The sequence below is a fragment of the Homalodisca vitripennis genome, chromosome 7, assembly GCF_021130785.1.
Source record: "Homalodisca vitripennis isolate AUS2020 chromosome 7, UT_GWSS_2.1, whole genome shotgun sequence".
Classification (NCBI taxonomy): Eukaryota; Metazoa; Arthropoda; class Insecta; order Hemiptera; family Cicadellidae; genus Homalodisca; species Homalodisca vitripennis.
The window spans coordinates 141,072,253-141,091,969 of NC_060213.1; the positions used below are offsets into that span (position 1 = coordinate 141,072,253).

Consider the following 19,717-nt stretch of genomic DNA (forward strand, 5'->3'; position numbering starts at 1 on the left):
ATTCTTAAAAAATGTATCAACATCCTTTGCTCCATTATAATTTCAAAGATTCAATGTTTAAATACATTTACATAACCATAAAAGCATTGTATTGGGAAAATCTTTTTCTGTTTCTCACTATTTCTGAAACCATTCATTCATGTAAATTGGTTACTGTAGACCTAACTTTGTGTATGTTTAAGTATATATTGCGAAATATTCTCATACCGACATAAAATTTTCGGCTTTAAATATCAACCAAAGTATTTTATACAACTTACTAATAATAATGCAATGAAAATATTTTTTATGAGTATTATAATTTGGTAAATAATATTTATGAAAGACCAAGGATGTTGAAAAAGGCAGTGCATAAGCCTTCACAAAACGTGCCTTAACATATTGAAAATAAATTATTTATAAGGGATTGCTTGTCTTTAATTTGTCTTCATTAAACCTTGTGATTAGGTAATGCAAAAGCCTTTTTTTTAAGATGATTGAGAAAATTATACTAAGTATTAAATAAAACATAGGAATAAGTTCAAGCTTCCTGCTTGAAATTTACTTTGTAACAACAAATGTTCCGATATGTGGACAAAATGAAGTTCACGCAGTGGCCACAAACGCAGAAATAGGCTCGTTTGTTTAATTTATGATAGTAATTTGTCTGATTCTATTATCTTCTTTCACTCTTGTTACCATTTTACGTGCTGTAAATGTGAGTTCACACAGTAATACATATTTCATGTTAGCTGTAAATGTCGAGGCAATAACTAAATGGTAACTTTTTGATGTTGTTATAAACTTTGGTTAAACCACCCCCTTATCACGTACAATAAACAATATTTAGTCAATGGTGTTCTTGTGTATAGCTAATTATTTTTAAGAAGAGAGATACTTGACAGATATTTATGTTCAAATTGCCAACTTTATTAAAATATTGAAAAGTAAATACACGTACTGTATTGTGCATCCGATGAGACAATGAGAATAACATTTCTTCTTGATTGCACTTGATTTTGTAGTCTAGGTGTGTCGGATGTCGAAACGATATAACTGTTCTTTTTTCATAGCCGACTATTTTTGGATCTTTTTGTATAGACGTTTACTCCATTTCTAAGAGTTATGAATACAAACAGGGTCGGATTTCAGATGTTGTACTTGAGTAAAAATTGAAATTATACTGAACCTTAGAATACTTGAAATAAAATACTTTATTACGTAAATGATAGATAGTTTATTGCTTTATTGTGACATTATTATAAGAATAGTACACTGTATCTTGTGTGAATACCTGCAGAAAGTTTTAAATTACCATAGACTTCTGATTTATTTATTTTACCAGTTTAAATATTTGAAATCAATTGCATAAATGTTTTATTAATTTGGGTTGGGTTAAGGATAGGTTTTAGTTTGAAGATCAAATATTCATTGGTGTTGTGTTTAAAAATGTTTCTATCAGAATATATTCGTGGTAATAACATTTTATTTTGTAAAACAATTTATGCACTTTGTTTTCAAGTATTTGTCTTTAAACCACCAATTTGGTTATGTGGACTTGAGAAAACTGTTAATTTTAAACATTATCCTTGGTACTCTAATTGAAAAGTTTTAAAACATTCGGCCAGTAAATATCCATGTTATGGAAGTTTAAACGTGCGGGACACACTGTACATTCGCCGTTACTTGTAGTTGGAAGAATATGTCAAACCTTAATGTAATCTCAGTTTAAAATTCACGATTCTCATCAAATATATTTTGTTCTTTATCAGTTTGGCTTGGTACTGTAATGAAAATAAAAAAATAGAATAATAAAATTTAACGTAGCACAAATTTTTATTCTAAAACTCTGATGTATTACAGACTTAATAATGTTCTTGTGTCAATATAAAAACTGGACAAAACGATTCACAGTTGTTCCCAGCTCTATGTTTGCTTGTGTAAAACAAAGCGAAAAGTGGCCGTGATAAAAACCAGCGTTGTTTGAACGGACTTTTACATCATTGGACAAACAGCATAAAACAGATCCCGATCAGCAGCCGTTGAATCCGCAAACATTGCTGCTGCTGGCGAAATAGTGATTCCCGTAGCAAACCCTTGTCAATTGCACAATGAATTACATCCGTGCTTCTTCGTGACTCAAAGGTTTAAAATTAATTTAATTTAACTTGTATTTTCCTTGCATCTTTCTGATAATAACTATATAAGGATACAGTAAAATGTAACCATAAAACTAAATGTATAGTTACGGTACTAAATAAAAACTCAATCATAATAAAACTAATTCAAATCATATTCTTCGAATATTGAAAACAGTTAAAAATTTAATTTCTAAAAACATATGATAATATTTAAAAAAATGTTTTATTTAAATTTTTACACATAACTACTCAAAAATATGAAAAAGAAAGGTTGCATCATCCTTTACAGTCAAATTTCCCAAATCTAAAACTATCTAAAAAAAATATATTTATTTATTGAAATGAATTATATATATTCACTTCGGGTGTATAAACGCAGAATTGCTCTTAACCCTTTTACCGCCAAGAGCCTATATTTAGGCTTTGCCACGAGTGGTGGTAAACCGCCAAGAGCCTATATATAGGCTTTGTCATGGGTGGTGGTAAACCGCCAAGAGCCTATATATAGGCTTTGCCATGGGCGGCGGTAAACCGCCATGAGCCTATATATAGGCTCTCTACACTTTCGGTTATTAGATATTGATGTTTCCACTGATTTTGATTTTGTTCATTTTAATGCATTCTGGACAATATGAACTTTCATAATAATATTGATTTGTTATGTTTATATTATTTTTATGTAGAGTATAGGTTACATTAAATCAGCGATATTTTGATGGCAGTGGCTATTGCGTCGTGGCCGTAGCAGCTGGCGCTCTGAGTCAGTTGTGTGCATGGCGTGTTTATGAGCACAGTGGTTATTGTTTGGGTATGAAAGGAACAGTAATACTTTGTAAAGGTGTTTGATTTCCATTTACAGAACTTGAAGTGATCATTAGTGTTAGTTTCCAGTACGTTTCTGCAGTTTGTTCGTTCTGAATCATTCGGTAATAACAGGATGAGTAAGAGACAACGTTCTCCGGTAAGTGAAGGGACACTGTTCCAAAATGTTGTTGAATCGGGAATAAACGTCTTTTCAGACGAGGATAGTAATACGGACAATAGTTTTGAACGATTCAAGTAGCTCTGATTTTGTGGATGACTCTGACGCAGATCCGACGTATAATCCAGACCTACCGAGTACTTCTGCAGGTCCTGGTAAGTGTACAGTTCCAAATCCAATTGTTACGCCTAGGCCAGATGTAGGCAATTTTTCAACATCAGATGATAGTGAAGATGAGAGTATCTATAGGACTCCAAATCCCTCTCTAACTAATTTGACGAGTACTCCGCTTAGGCGTGGTTCATGTATTGACGAGTTTTCTTCATCTGAGGAGGATATAAATAATGTCAACACACAGAGAAAAATATGTCACAGGCCTATCAGAAGACGTCAACCAAGAAGACGTTTACCTGCAATTGATATCGGTGAGGCAAGGGCCCGACAAGATGACCCAGAAAGCAGCTGGGACGAAATAATAGAGAACGAGGACTCTGGCTTCCAACACTCGTTCCAATACGCGGAACTGCCAGGCCCAAAACACTGCCCCCCTCAAGATTCAAAACCTATTACATACTTGAACCTGTTTCTAACATCTACATTGATTTCGACATTTGTACTAGAGACTAATAGGTATGCTACGAACTATCTGGCAGCTCATGTAAACCGTTTGTCTCCACATAGTAGGCTAAAAGATTGGACCAATGTTACAGTCGCTGAAATGAAGGCGTTTCTGGCCATTGTTTTGAATATGGGCCTTATTTGTAAACCAACAATTGAGAGTTACTGGAGCCAAAAGTCCTCCCAATCAACCACCTGGTTTAGAAAATTGATGAGTCGTAACAGGTTTGAAATCATTTTGAAATTTTTCCATATTACAGATGTTTCTAATATACCTCAACATGGCCAACCTGATTACAACCCATTGGGCCGGTTTCAACCACTGATTGACCATGCGAATAGATTATTTCGTCAATTCTACACCCCAAACCAGTCAATGTCTATTGATGAATCGTTGGTAGGCACTAAAAAACGTATTGGTCTAACCCAGTACATGCCAAAAAAGAAACACCACAGATGGGGAATAAAACTGTGGGTGTTGTGTGATGCAATAACACACTATTGTGTTGCATTTTCGTGCTACAAGGACGCCAGAAACATGGAAGATATTGAGCAGAGAGCAGAATGTGGCTTAGCCCACAAAGTTGTAGTGAATTTAATGGAAATGGGGAATTACCTCAACAAGGGATTTCACTTGTATCTGGACAATTTTTTCACTAGCATACCTCTGGCTAGGTACTTGTACAGCAAACTCACTTGGCTGACTGGAACTCTTCGTTTAAACAGAAAAGGAGTCCCTAAACAACTAAAAGGAAAGTACAGGGTAGGCCAGAAAGTATATGTGCGAAAGGGACCAATACTGCAGATGGCTTGGAGAGAAAAGAAATCGAACAAGTCACAGTTTATTATTCTCTCAACCAACAGTGAGGCAACATCAGTTCGTTACACTATTCGTAGGAATAGGAATATAATTATAAAGACAAAACCGAAGATTGTTCATCAGTACAACAGAGGGATGGGTGGTATTGATGGAACCGATCAAATGTTGTATACGTATCTGGACGAGAGAAAAAACTTAAAACCCTGGAAGAAAGTAATTTTTAATGTTCTCGGACGAATGGTACTAAACGCTTACGTGTTGTACAAAATAAACACACAAAAGCCAATGTGTCGGTATGACTTCATGGTAGACATTGTCGAGGAACTGGCTGCTGATAAGATAACTGGAAGAGCTGACGCTGGCACTGGCGGCGATGGTCCTGGAGGAAAATTCGGCCTGGAAAAACTGCCTGATACAAAACAGAAAGACTGCTCTGTTTGTTCAGGAAAAAACAATCCTGAAGGTAAAAGAAAAAGATCCAGACTGCAGTGTACAAATTGTAAGGTTGGAGTACACCCAGAGTGTCTGGTCAAACATAATTGTGTGTAAGGATCACGTAGGACATTTTACAAAGTGTAAAGACAGTATATTTTCTTAGGCTAGTATTACTTTTTTATTACTATTCTATTCTAACTGTTCTATTATCATCTATATGTATATTTTATAATTGTAATCTTAGTTAAATTCTCAATAGACCTATAGTTAATTTAAAGACCATAATATTTTTAAGTTTTTCTCGTTTGTGAAATTTACATTTTTAGTTCTTGTATCTTTTTATATCTTTTATACCTTTTTATATAAGTGTTTGTAGTATTATTATATACATTATACTTTTATCATCATTGTATTTTATTTTAAGGTAATATTTGATTAGGTTTATCTGTTGTCATATAATTTATAACTTACAAAACACATTGTCACGATTTTTTCCAAATTTTCATTTTGTACTTGTACAATAAAAAGGTTAAAACATATTTCAAATGGTTGAATTATTTTTTGAAACTTCCTGAAGTTCTTCTTAGTTAAATTTAAAATAGTATTGCATAAAGATTTTGTGGTAAAAAGAACAAACTTTGGGACTTATAACACTTCAAAGTTAATATTTGTTTGTATTAAAAAAAGAAATAAAAATTAAGTTAAAAAATTAAGTATTTAAAAATGTATTACAGCCAACATCTACACATAGAAAGTTAGCGCATTTAAAAATAAAGAAAACGATACCAACAACATCGTTTTTATCTTTGTAATTAACGAAAATATAAGTGATAATGTAAACATGTGTAAAACTGAGCAAAATGCCGTGGCGGAGTAGCGACACGGTCCCAGACAGAGGCTTGGCGGTCGACGCAACTACTCATACAGATATCGTTGGCGGTCGACGCGCCAAGTGTGGCTTGCGGCCTGGCGGTAAAAGGGTTAACAACAATTATTAGACTTCTTGATATAAAGTGCCTTTAATATTTCGGCTTTGCCGTTTTCAAAAAGGTATAATAAAAATAACAACACAGCAAACAAAATTTACAAAAGTAAATATATATTGCTAATATAACCTCATACAGTTATTCAACATTGGTATAGTTCAACATTACACCGTAACACTGATAATATTATGAATCACTGTTATGGCTTTATCAGTGTAACCAGCCGAGTCAAACGTCTTATCACCATATAGATAACAGACTACAAACAAAACAAAGCAACATGTAACTGGTCAGACCAGCTTGGATCTCTTTCAAACTTTTCTAAACTAATTCATCTTCGATTAATTATATGACATGTTTGACCTTGTAGTCTTTGAACTAGAACTACTTTCTAATACTGTCCCAACAACCATAAAGATTGTCTTCCTTGGTGTGCATTGCGATTTCAGCAGTTATAGGCAGTTATTTATTCTATGAAATAATATTTAGGATTTGAGGGAAAATAACGGAATTTCACTGATTTTCAACTAAATTCAACCTCAAAAACGTGTTGTGTTATAAAATTTGTTTATTAATTTGTAATACGTAATTTATTCTAACTATACAAACATATCCCGTAAAGCATTCAATAAGTATTCAATAAGTTACATCGTACCAAGGGAATTAAAAGTATTCGTTTTAGTAAATTTGAAGTATGTATTATATTCCAATCCTAGGATTGAAATATAATTAGATCTAATGGCTTCATGAAGGAAAGTTGTTTTATGAAGCTAAAATGAGAAGTACTATTTCTTCAGGGATGGATACGATTTAGACATATAATGTGAAAATACGTCCAGAATGTCACAAAAATAAAATATTGCTTAGGCTTTTAAGTAATAATTGCCTACAAAACAATGTTTTATGCTGCAACTTTCACAGCTTTAATATATACGAGCTCGTATTTATATATACACACTGTCTTAAATCCTTGGCTTTGGGAGCACCTGGACCTCCTGCGGCCTCTGGTACCTTTAATCTCTGGCAGCTATAGCTTCTGATAGCTTCCAAACCTCGAGAGATCTCAAACTCCAAGATGTCCCGGCCTCTGGTACCTTTAATATCTGGCAGCTATCGGCTTCTGATCGCTTCCAAACCTCGAGAGATCTCAAACTCTAGGCGGTCCCGGCCTCTGGTACCTTTAATATCTGGCAGCTATCGGCTTCTGATAGCTTCCAAACCTTGAGAGATCTCGAACTCTAGGAGGTCCTGGCCTCTGGTACCTTTAATATCTGGCAGCTATCGGCTTCTGATAGCTTCCAAACCTCGAGAGATCTCAAACTCTAGGAGGTCCCGGCCTCCGGTACCTTTAAACTCTGGCAGCCATCGGCTTCTGATAGCTTCCAAGCCTCGAGATCTGAAACTCCAAGAGCTCTCAGCCTCTAGTACCTTTAATATCTGGCAGCTATCGGCTTTTGATTTCTTCCAACCCTCGAGAGGTCTCAGACTCTAGGGACGTCCAGATTCTAATAACTAGCAGCATCTGAGAGTACAGGAGATGTCTTGTATTATAATTCGAAAGCTGATATTTCTGTTAGTCTCCAAAAGCTTCCGGACATAAGCTCTTTAGGGAATTTTTCCTCAGGATAGCGTTCGAGAGTGGGTGTCTACAGGCAATTTAAGCAGTTTTCATTAACATACGTTGGAGTCCAAATATGGAACTTTTCATCGCCATTGGCTAATGTGAATGCTTGAGAATGTCTGAAATTCATGTAAGGATGATTGATAACAACCCTTTTTAGAGTCCTATCTATAGCATGACAGATGTGTAAGCTGTCTTCATGACCATAGATCATTACTTTCATTTAGCACACTATAGTAAACATACAATTTTTTAATTTTAGCTAAAATTATACCAAACAAAATTTGCGGGAAATATTATCTCAGAAAGAATATCTGATCATTTTTATCAAGCATCTATAAATTTGGATAATAATTCGTAAACTACGAGTAACATTAAGGTTCATATTTAGTGCCAATACCTTTACCAATTTAATCACCCATATATTTCAAGTAAATTTGCAAACCAATTACATTATCTTACACATAGGCTGTTCGTGGGGTGATGGGTAGGATACTTAAATTTTCAGCAGTTTAACCTAATTCTTCTAGACTGACGTTGTAGTCGGTTCTCAGTCAATCGACCAGAGACAGCAACTACTTGTGTATTCTATCAGTGTAGACTGTTTGTCTGGCTGCTCTTGTATTATTTAAACTGTTCCTCTCCTGATTGTTTTTGGGCAAATCGGGAATCTCTCGGCCCTGATTGTGACTTGTTCAACTGTTTCGTTTAAACAAGAGCGAAGCTTTAGCTTTCGGCAACTATCCTAACCGAGTTATTTATTCAAACTAAACGTTTAGTCTATTGAATTCAAATAGTGCTTTAACTAACATTGTGTTTAATTTTAAACAAAGTTATTAAATTTATATGCTAATTTATAAATACACGAATAAAATACGTACTCCTTAGGATATTAGGTTTTTAAAAGGAGTTCCATAGTCTAGGAGGCTGCAACCATGTAGTGTTTGAAATGTACGTGGAGTATGAAATGTTCAAACATTAAGTTAGTAGAAGGCTTATAATACTCTCCGATTACTGGTGTTTGAGTAGGGTACAATAGAAGGCCACTTCCAGCTCAGGAAAGTTTCTGTCAAAGTACAAAAAAGCGAGTCAAGGTTCTGGAATTCTTTACTACACAAAGCTTAAATTTCAAGGTTCTGTTTTATTCCACCTTCAAAAATATATAAAAACCGTTAAATTTATACATTTGGTTCCTCCTATAAACTAGTTTTTTTGTGGATTATGTATTCAAAACCAGCTAATTTCAATTAGCAGATTTACAATTTGCTGTACACTTTACTTCCAAAATGAATTTGGATTTAATTCTGATGTCGCTGTCGTCCAGGAACAATCCAACTTATTCAAAAAATTTTAAATATAACATTGCTTATAAGCGTACGCTACCAGGCTGACGACAAATGTGTTAGTACGTTTAATATTTAACAATAAAAAAAATTAACGGATTGTATAGTGTGTCTGATGAGAAATACCAAATGAAAGAGTACGTAATCCTACATCTACTTACTGTCATTTAAAGGATAGCTACGACTTAGGCTATACAAATAATATAAATTCGACTGCATCTGCAATAATAGTTTGCTACTGGGATATTGAAAACCTTATTATATTTACATATTTTATGCTATTAGATTTACTGAAAGATAATTCCCAGTTAATGCCTGAGTTTAAAACATCAGGTCCTTTTTACTGTGTCTGGTGATAACGACGGAAGAAAAACAATAACTGAGTCGGTTATTCTTGTTTTTATACTTTTATTTTTGTTTCTCAACATCTACTTTTTCGTGGATTCGTGTAAAATTTCTAATTTTAACAGCAGGAATAATAATAATAAATTAAATTCCTCATTTGTGGTTTATTTCAATGATAATTTATTACCACTTTTAATCACACATCTGTTTCAAAACCAAATATAAACAAATTTTTATAAAGTTATTAATAATACAAAATACCCAACATTTATTCGCTGCCGAAATAGATAAAAATGAAAACATATCACACAGGTTCAAACGGTGAGAAACTCATCACAAATCTGCAGAATGACACATACGTCTACAGGGAATTTCTTGAAAGTTTTCGCTGCTCCAAAGTTGTATGTCTTCTAAAAACGATTGGTTTATATTTCATTTAAGAGAATTTTCAAATTCACTCCTTTTTAAGGAATATATACGTATTAACAGAGAACGATAGTGATTTGAATGATCTCCCACCCGCCAATTTCGTAATAGAATTAGTACATAAAATTTAACTAAGGATAAACTAGCGTTCGCTAAAATGATTTCCATAGAACCCTAATTACAAAGCGAATTGTGTTTTTATCCTGGTAATATATATTCTTCTAACTGTTTAAAAATATCAACTCATACTTTTATTTGTGTAACTACGACCAACAAACAGTAGGTTTTATAGGTTAATATTATGCCCATAGATTTTGTAAAGCCATTTTCAAATTCGAACCGCTTTCTACTATTCCTGCGTTACTGTGGATAGTGATTGTGAGTGAAAACATGCTGAACCAAACTGGCGGAGCCAATAATGCATATCCGCTTACCACGAGTATCACTCTTGGTTGATGCTTCGCCAGTAATTGGCATGAACAATCAATGATTAATAAAGTCTTGACGTTATATTGCCCTTCTTTATTGTTTCTAAGTTTTCTTTTATTATTCTTGAGTCAAGATGTTAATTAACTATGTTAACATTGTTTCGACATGGTGTTACCTAGAAAACGTTGTTTAAAATGGCCTGGGATCAGTATTTCCTATTTTAACTATTCCTATTTTTAAACCTTAGAAGAGTTATGACTTGTGAATGAACTGTTCAAGGAAGATTTTGACATTCCTATCATTGTGAATGTTGACTTGTGTTCCAGTTCACCTTGCACTTAGTACACCATCTGGAATCTGACACTGTCACAAACTTTACTGCTGGAATCTAGAGTCATATTCACCTAACAAGATATGAAAATCGATGACTAATTAGCTCAAAACAACTGTGTATGATATTTTCAATTCTATTTTATTGGAACAAGATGAAATGTTATTATTTTTAAAAGTTTTGTTTGTATTTATTTTCTCGGTATGAAATAATCGGTAAGCTTGGGCGAGTTCCACTATGAACCTAGACGTAAAATCAGGAGTGTGTTCTCATTGACTGAATGACATTGCTTAAGTCACGTGACCTAGCAAAATCGGCTTAAGCACGGCGCCCACTACTACCGGCCCGGCCCGGCCTTTTTTTGAATTCGGAATACACACAGTCAAATGGACACCCGACCACTGCTACCGAACCGGCCTTTTATATTCTGTCAAAATGCATACGATAACAATTTGATTGCATGCATTTTGACATTTCGAGAAGGCCGGAAGGTAGGTGATGGTATGGTGGGTTGGGTATACCCCTTCTAAATGGTCTCCTTTACCTGTCTAAAGTTTTTCCATTCTCCGAACGTACCCTCAGCAGTGCAGGTCGTTGTATTGGTCCCTTTGAGAAAAAATGCTTAGTTGCGTTTATTCTGACGAAATCTTGTAAGAGATCTGGAAAGAGATGAGCAAATTCACCACATTCTTCTCTTTTTAGATTGATATCGAGAATCCAGCTATCACAATATAGCTATCACAATTTCTTCTTCGTCAGAACTTGTATCTTCACAATTTATCATGTTCAGTAATCCACGAGTAGAAGCAGTAACAGTTATTTCACAACGGTAAATCAACGTAATGTGAAGTTAGAGAGAGAATACTACGGCGGTGACGTAACAAGAGCTGACAAGGCCGGGCCGGTAATGATGGGCGGGTACATCTGGCAATGCGCGGAGGTCGGAAAAGTCGGAGTGGGCCGGGCTAGGCTGGGCCGGGCCGGGCCGGTCGCAGTGGGCGGAGGTAGGCCGGAATGAGCCGGGCCGGGCCGGTCGCAGTGGGCGGAGGTAGGCTGGAGTGAGCCGGACCGAGCCGGACGCAGTGGGCGGAGGTAGGCCGGAGTGAGACGGGCCGGGCCGGTCGCAGTGGGCGGCGAGCTTTAGCGTCCTCGGTACATGGGCCGGCCAGGACAGTGGGTCGGAGTCGTTCAAAATGTAAGTCCTGGAGTGGTATCTTCTCTCACAGTAAACTACAAAATGTGTATCGGTAAGTGGTGGGTCTCTAGATTGACTCGCCTTTCTTTGTAACATGAGGTTACACAATTGAAAGACAAGATAAAAGCATCATATCTTGAATTCACCGCCTTGAAAACCCAGTAGGTTTTGTGGAGTTTCGTATGGACAGATGTGCGCTACCTTGTAGCCACTATTCCTCTCCCCAGATGCAGTGACTGTTGCATCATTTTTCTGCGATGTTAGCTGAGAGCCCAACTGGAAGTCCACCATATGGGAGCCCCGATGGGGGATGCGACGACCATCGTGCCGTACATCGTGTGTGAGTGGTTGACAATCACGTCGGTGAGTAGCATCGTTCTATATAAAACTGTCTTTAAACTGTACATATCCTCAACCATATCTGTCTCTGTTGTTTTAATTTTCTAGTACAACAATGTTCAGTAACTCCATGTAATTCTTTTATTTTATTCTCTCACCTAACATTAGTCAAACTATTTTTCAAATTCAATTTTTTTATTCACATACACAAAACAATAACATATACAGTGTACTTCCATAATTGTAAATGAAAACTCCTCATACAGACTATAGGTCTGTGTAAGGGGAAGAGTCCATAGATCAGTCTTTTCGTGATTTAAATTTATACAGTGTATTTTTAAATTAAAATTTACAAACGGTCAGTTTAAGATTGTACAAAATACATTATTATAAAAATTATAAGTAAGTACTCGTATACCTCCCTACCTCTATTCAGTTTAGGCGCCGCTTAACCATCATATTTATTGTTAGATGGATGAAAACAATGCAACAATACCACCTCGACATTTAACAATAATAATTCTTATGTACAGAATATTTACAAGTAATTTGCTGTTAACAGGCTTCTACATAATGTATTGGTAACGCGGATGAATCAGTGAATCTGCAGCAGCATCGCCCAGGCTGAGCAACCACTGGCCCACCCTAGCTTGTACTCGGCTACACTTCCGCAATCAGTGAATCTGCAGCAGCATCGCCCAGGTTGAGCAACCACTGGCCCAACCTAGCTTGTACTCGGCTACACTTCCGCAATCAGTGAATCTGCAGCAGCATCGCCCAGGCTGAGCAACCACTGGCCCACCCTAGCTTGTACTCGGCTACACTTCCGCAATCAGTGCCTCTGCAGCAGCATCGCCCAGGTTGAGCAACCACTGGCCCACCCTAGCTTGTACTCGGCTACACTTCCGCAATCAGTGAATCTGCAGCAGCATCACCCAGGCTGAGCAACCACTGGCCCACCCTAGCTTGTACTCGGCTACACTTCCGCAATCAGTGCCTCTGCAGCAGCATCGCCCAGGCTGAGCAACCACTGGCCCACCCTAGCTTGTACTCGGCTACACTTCCGCAATCAGTGCCTCTGCAGCAACATCGCCCAGGTTGAGCAACCACTGGCCCACTAGAGCTTGTACTCGGCTACACTTCCGCAATCAGTGAATCTGCAGCAGCATCGCCCAGGCTGAGCAACCACTGGCCCACCCTAGCTTGTACTCGGCTACACTTCCGCAATCAGTGAATCTGCAGCAGCATCGCCCAGGCTGAGCAACCACTGGCCCACCCTAGCTTGTACTCGGCTACACTTCCGCAATCAGTGCCTCTGCAGCAGCATCGCCCAGGCTGAGCAACCACTGGCCCACCCTAGCTTGTACTCGGCTACACTTCCGCAATCAGTGCCTCTGCAGCAGCATCGCCCAGGTTGAGCAACCACTGGCCCACCCTAGCTTGTACTCGGCTACACTTCCGCAATCAGTGAATCTGCAGCAGCATCGCCCAGGTTGAGCAACCACTGGCCCACCCTAGCTTGTACTCGGCTACACTTCCGCAATCAGTGAATCTGCAGCAGCATCGCCCAGGCTGAGCAACCACTGGCCCACCCTAGCTTGTACTCGGCTACACTTCCGTAATCAGTGCCTCTGCAGCAGCATCGCCCAGGTTGAGCAACCACTGGCCCACCCTAGCTTGTACTCGGCTACACTTCCGCAATCAGTGAATCTGCAGCAGCATCGCCCAGGCTGAGCAACCACTGGCCCACCCTAGCTTGTACTCGGCTACACTTCCGCAATCAGTGAATCTGCAGCAGCATCGCCCAGGTTGAGCAACCACTGGCCCACCCTAGCTTGTACTCGGCTACACTTCCGCAATCAGTGAATCTGCAGCAGCATCGCCCAGGCTGAGCAACCACTGGCCCACCCTAGCTTGTACTCGGCTACACTTCCGCAATCAGTGAATCTGCAGCAGCATCGCCCAGGCTGAGCAACCACTGGCCCACCCTAGCTTGTACTCGGCTACACTTCCGCAATCAGTGAATCTGCAGCAGCATCGCCCAGGCTGAGCAACCACTGGCCCACCCTAGCTTGTACTCGGCTACACTTCCGCAATCAGTGAATCTGCAGCAGCATCGCCCAGGCTGAGCAACCACTGGCCCACCCTAGCTTGTACTCGGCTACACTTCCGCAATCAGTGCCTCTGCAGCAGCATCGCCCAGGTTGAGCAACCACTGGCCCACCCTAGCTTGTACTCGGCTACACTTCCGCAATCAGTGAATCTGCAGCAGCATCGCCCAGGTTGAGCAACCACTGGCCCACCCTAGCTTGTACTCGGCTACACTTCCGCAATCAGTGAATCTGCAGCAGCATCGCCCAGGCTGAGCAACCACTGGCCCACCCTAGCTTGTACTCGGCTACACTTCCGCAATCAGTGCCTCTGCAGCAGCATCGCCCAGGCTGAGCAACCACTGGCCCACCCTAGCTTGTACTCGGCTACACTTCCGCAATCAGTGAATCTGCAGCAGCATCGCCCAGGCTGAGCAACCACTGGCCCACCCTAGCTTGTACTCGGCTACACTTCCGCAATCAGTGAATCTGCAGCAGCATCGCCCAGGCTGAGCAACCACTGGCCCACCCTAGCTTGTACTCGGCTACACTTCCGCAATCAGTGCCTCTGCAGCAGCATCGCCCAGGCTGAGCAACCACTGGCCCACCCTAGCTTGTACTCGGCTACACTTCCGCAATCAGTGAATCTGCAGCAGCATCGCCCAGGCTGAGCAACCACTGGCCCACCCTACGCTTGTACTCGGCTACACTTCCGCCCTCTGCCTCCAATATGTGCTCTGGTATATTTTTATAAAGCACATGAGCTATACAAGAAGAGTTAAATTTTTCTATAGAACAATTTGGTTTGGTATCTGATATCCAAACTGTATTCTATTTATGGTAGTATAGTTGTGGTGAAGCGCTATAAAGATAAAATCTTTGTATTTATGTGTATACAGTAAAAGAAATTTTATATATAATTGCCTTACACTTAAAACAGGAAACTCATTATATAACAGATTAGAAGGATATCTGCAGCTTCTCCTCAAAATGATCCTTATTATACTTCTCAGTGTGACAGCAAGTGGTACTTCCAGTACAGCAGACGACACTCTTCCCCACGCGAGAATGCCATACTGCAGAATGTTTACATCGTTTTAACATCAGAGACACCTAGACTACAAAATACAGTGTGACCTAGGTAAAGAAGTATTCTCATTGTCTCATCAGGTGCACAATTGAGTGCACTACGATGCTTTAGACACGACCTCTAAGCACATGGGAGCAACTGAATTTATTATACATAACGTAGCTATACGGTGGGAAGGGTTGATTCTATGTAAATTTTGAGTTTAGGTCCAGTTTGCCTTCCTCTTATTCTTTGTTCCCTATTCTAGATCCCAGGATGTTTTACGTAAGAGGAAGGTGAACTGGAGCTAAACTTAACATTCACACATTACCAAACCTTCCCTACATAGCCACATTGTATCAAATTATATAATACAATAATGGTGGGTGATGCAAGAAGTTACAAGTTAAAATATTTCAACATCCAAACATTTTAGAACCTGGTATTTGATTTCTAATCCCAAGAAAATCTACAAACCCCCGCTGTGTCATAGTCAATATTTAGCTGAAGATAATAGCAGAATAGCCGAAATTAAACTAAATACTGCTGTTCGTTTGTTTACTGTCCGTCATTTTACTAGAACACGTATTTAGATATGCTGCTTGAAACAAAGTTAAAGTTACAGAGAAATATTTAAGGATTAAATTGAATTCTATGTGAATCAAATAAAGTTTAGTTATTGGATAATACTGCTACAAAATCTAGTGAATAAAATTTGTCCAGAAAGTTAATGTAGGAGGGTACAAGTTTTTATGACGTATTATATGTAAGTAAAAACAACATTAGATTAGCTCTACAGATCAATCCGTGCCATTAGTCTTATTTTATGACGTATTATATGTAAGTAAAAACAACATTAGATTAGCTCTACAGATCAATCCGTGCCATTAGTCTTATTTTATGACGTATTATATGTAAGTAAAAACAACATTAGATTAGCTCTACAGATCAATCCGTGCCATTAGTCTTATTTTATGACGTATTATATGTAAGTAAAAACAACATTAGATTAGCTCTACAGATCAATCCGTGCCATTAGTCTTATTTTATGACGTATTATATGTAAGTAAAAACAACATTAGATTAGCTCTACAGATCAATCCGTGCCATTAGTCTTATTTTATGACGTATTATATGTAAGTAAAAACAACATTAGATTAGCTCTACAGATCAATCCGTGCCATTAGTCTTATTTTGATTTTTTTCTATTCAGGTCCCCCCTGAGTGATGATAATTTGATAATGGCTTAGAAAGATTATTTTTTGAAGTTGCATGTGCTAATTTTAACGCCCTTGTATAAGAGCAATATAGTGTAAAATTTATGTAATGCCAAATCAACAACGGTCCTTGGCAATTTGTCAAGTTTTAGAGAACGAGCGGGTCCAGAGAAGCTTCTCGGGTGTTTATTGTTGTTATTATTTATGACTTTGTCATAATGTAGATTAATGTACCCTGCAGAATTTATTTTGTGACCTAAGGCTAATTCAAAACATTTTACTAAAGTTAACCATTTTATCGTAATCACTTGAAAAAGAAATATTTCTATCGATTTCTACACGGTTTTTACAAATTGAACCTCTATATTATTGTACATACATAAACATCACCGATTTGCTGTGAAAAGATAGGTCAATGAACATAAACACCTCACTAATTGGTTTTATCTTACAATTTGTCAATCACGCCAGAAGACACTACCACTGCTTAATATCACACCCTCGTCTTTATATCATTATCATTTCATTTTTGCATCATTTCGGTTTACAATGTTAAGCAGAGCCATTAAACGTAAGATTTGTCAAATCTGATTGTAAAAATCTAATGCTACATTAAAACTTAAATTTGTATTTTGGGTTAAAAACTAAATAACAGTAACATTAAAATATTAATGTTAGGTATTTAAGAATTCATCCACCGATTAAAATGCCCGGCTCAAAAGTAGCTCTTTAGGTAAAGTTTAAAAATTTTAAAAGAATCAATTTTTTTTTTATAAGGTAGGGCATTGAACCATTTTTTAAATCAATATCGAGCCCCTTCTTCGTACATTTTTAAAAGATGTGCAGGATATTGCAATATAGTTTGAATAAGTGGGTAAAATATTTGTAGACTGTTGTTAGCAAATCACGATATCTTAAAGAAATGTTAAAAAATTAATTTCAGAAATGTTCAAATATAAATAAATAGAAATGTTAACATTTTATGCATTTTATGAGTTACAAAAGACTCATTGCATGATTCAAGTTAGTTTATGAGGCACATTATCCTGATACTTCTTTCTTGAAGCCTAAATACTTTTTCTTAATCTGTAGAATTTTCCCCATAATTCTGTAAAGCCACCCCTTCAAACAGATGTAAAAACATATAGGCAAAATACATCGTTCTAACAGTAGTAAAACTGGTAACAGAAGAAATTATGTGAAAAGCAAAACACCCAATCAGCGAAGGGGTTGAAAAAATTCATTTCTGTCTGTCTATTGCCACGATATCTAGAAAACGATCTGACCTTTACTTTAAATTGTGTCTTGAGTTTCATTTTTATGTGAGGGACACAAAGTACCACTTGTGTCAGTCAATGGGATTTGGCTGAACATTAGCGAATATTTTAGGTTTTAGTGATACATCACCGCATTTAGCCAAACTATATCAACCTTATGTCATTTTAGAGTGATTTGGTGTATACAGTATTATTATTTTACATTGATATGTAACTCAATTTCATAGAGAAAATATGAATGTATTCTAAAGCAATATATCGTAAGACAGGCATCATCTGTAGACTTGGAATTTTGCATGAAATTTCATTTCTGTGTAGCCAAAAAAAGAAAAAAAATGTTTTTTGACTATGCATTGGCTGATTGTCTTAGAAACCAATTGCTCAGTGGCATGATGCAATTCTTCTCTTGTTAGCCAGAGTAACAATTTATTTTCCGTATGATAGTCTGTGGTTCCAGTGTCAATATTAAAATGAGGTATAAACTTGAAACTTTGCTTCCAACCTCATCTAAGCCTGTTACACAACACGTGGTTGTCCTATTATACACTGTGCACAATATACTGTAGATGCTAGAGATGTACACGCTGTTACACAACACGTGGTTGTCCTATTATACACTGTGCACAATATACTGTAGATGCTAGAGATGTACACGCTGTTACACAACACGTGGTTGTCCTATTATACACTGTGCACAATATACTGTAGATGCTAGAGATGTACACGCTGTTACACAACACGTGGTTGTCCTATTATACACTGTGCACAATATACTGTAGATGCTAGAGATGTACACGCTGTTACACAACACGTGGTTGTCCTATTATACACTGTGCACAATATACTGTAGATGCTAGAGATGTACACGCTGTTACACAACACGTGGTTGTCCTATTATACACTGTGCACAATATACTGTAGATGCTAGAGATGTACACGCTGTTACACAACACGTGGTTGTCCTATTATACACTGTGCACAATATACTGTAGATGCTAGAGATGTACACGCTGTTTGTGGGCCATACTGCCGCTAGCCATGCTGTGCCGCTGTTCTCTTCTTGTTTGACAGATGTGATAGTTTTCACCGCCGCGACACTTTTAGCCGAACTACTCCGGTTTACAGCAAGCCCAGATAGCCGTGATCGTCTAGTGGTTAGGACATTGCGTTGTGGCCGCAATAACCCAGGTTCGAATCCTGGTCACGGCACGGCATATTTTTTTGTATCTTTTATTTAATTTTTGCTATATAACAGTTAATATAATTTTTTATAAAAAGTATCGAATATATGAGTATTCATTTTTTAAATGAGTAAACGATTTACCAAAGTAAACATTAACTATGAATTAAAAAATCTCTATTACCTTTATTAATATGCGAAACGTACAAGTTGAACAACTAATATTTAGGCATATATTTGTGCAATAGAATGTAGAAAATTATTTTCTTATATGAATTAAAAAATGATATAATAAACAAAAGGTTCAAAAATTGTATACTGTATATGAAATAATATGTGACAATCTAAAATCAATAAATTGGTACTAGTATATTATATTTTATTTTTGATATATGTCAGTGAATATTTTATAAAGATTATTGACTAAACGAACATACGCATTTTACGAGTGAGCTATTTAACAAAATAACAATTAATAATTGAAGTATGTATTAAACATATATAGATTTAGGCTATATTAATATGCAAAACGTACCAGTTAAACAGCGAGCATGTATAAGTATAATTCTGCGCTAGAATGTAGAGGATTATTTTATCATGTGAATTATATAATAATATGATAAAAAAGTAGATGAAATGCATTTGCATTATTTTAATAAGTAATAATATAACATTAATAAATTTACACAGTTTCTGCTTTTAAAAGAGGTTTTATGAACTACTTTAATAGTAACCCGAAAATAATGTAATAAAGTTTAAAAAAGATTTACTGGTAATAGGCGAAATTAATAGTATTAGCTGATTCTATAAGGAAATGCTAGTTAAGAATTTATTATTATTAAAGTTGGTGTTTGATGGTAAATCACACCTACGAAATGTCACAAGTTAGAAAGT

At 37.1% G+C, this 19,717-nt stretch overlaps 1 protein-coding gene and 1 non-coding gene across 2 annotated transcripts in view; one reads left to right on the plus strand and one right to left on the minus strand.

Annotated features, from left to right (window-relative positions):
• Positions 1-19,717, minus strand: part of LOC124366435 (estradiol 17-beta-dehydrogenase 8-like) — a 132,490-nt gene that overhangs the window by 78,509 nt on the left and 34,264 nt on the right. The gene's annotated exons all lie outside the window — the stretch shown is intronic.
• Positions 18,781-18,852, plus strand: Trnah-gug. The gene has a single exon. It is a non-coding gene; the product is annotated as a tRNA-His (tRNA).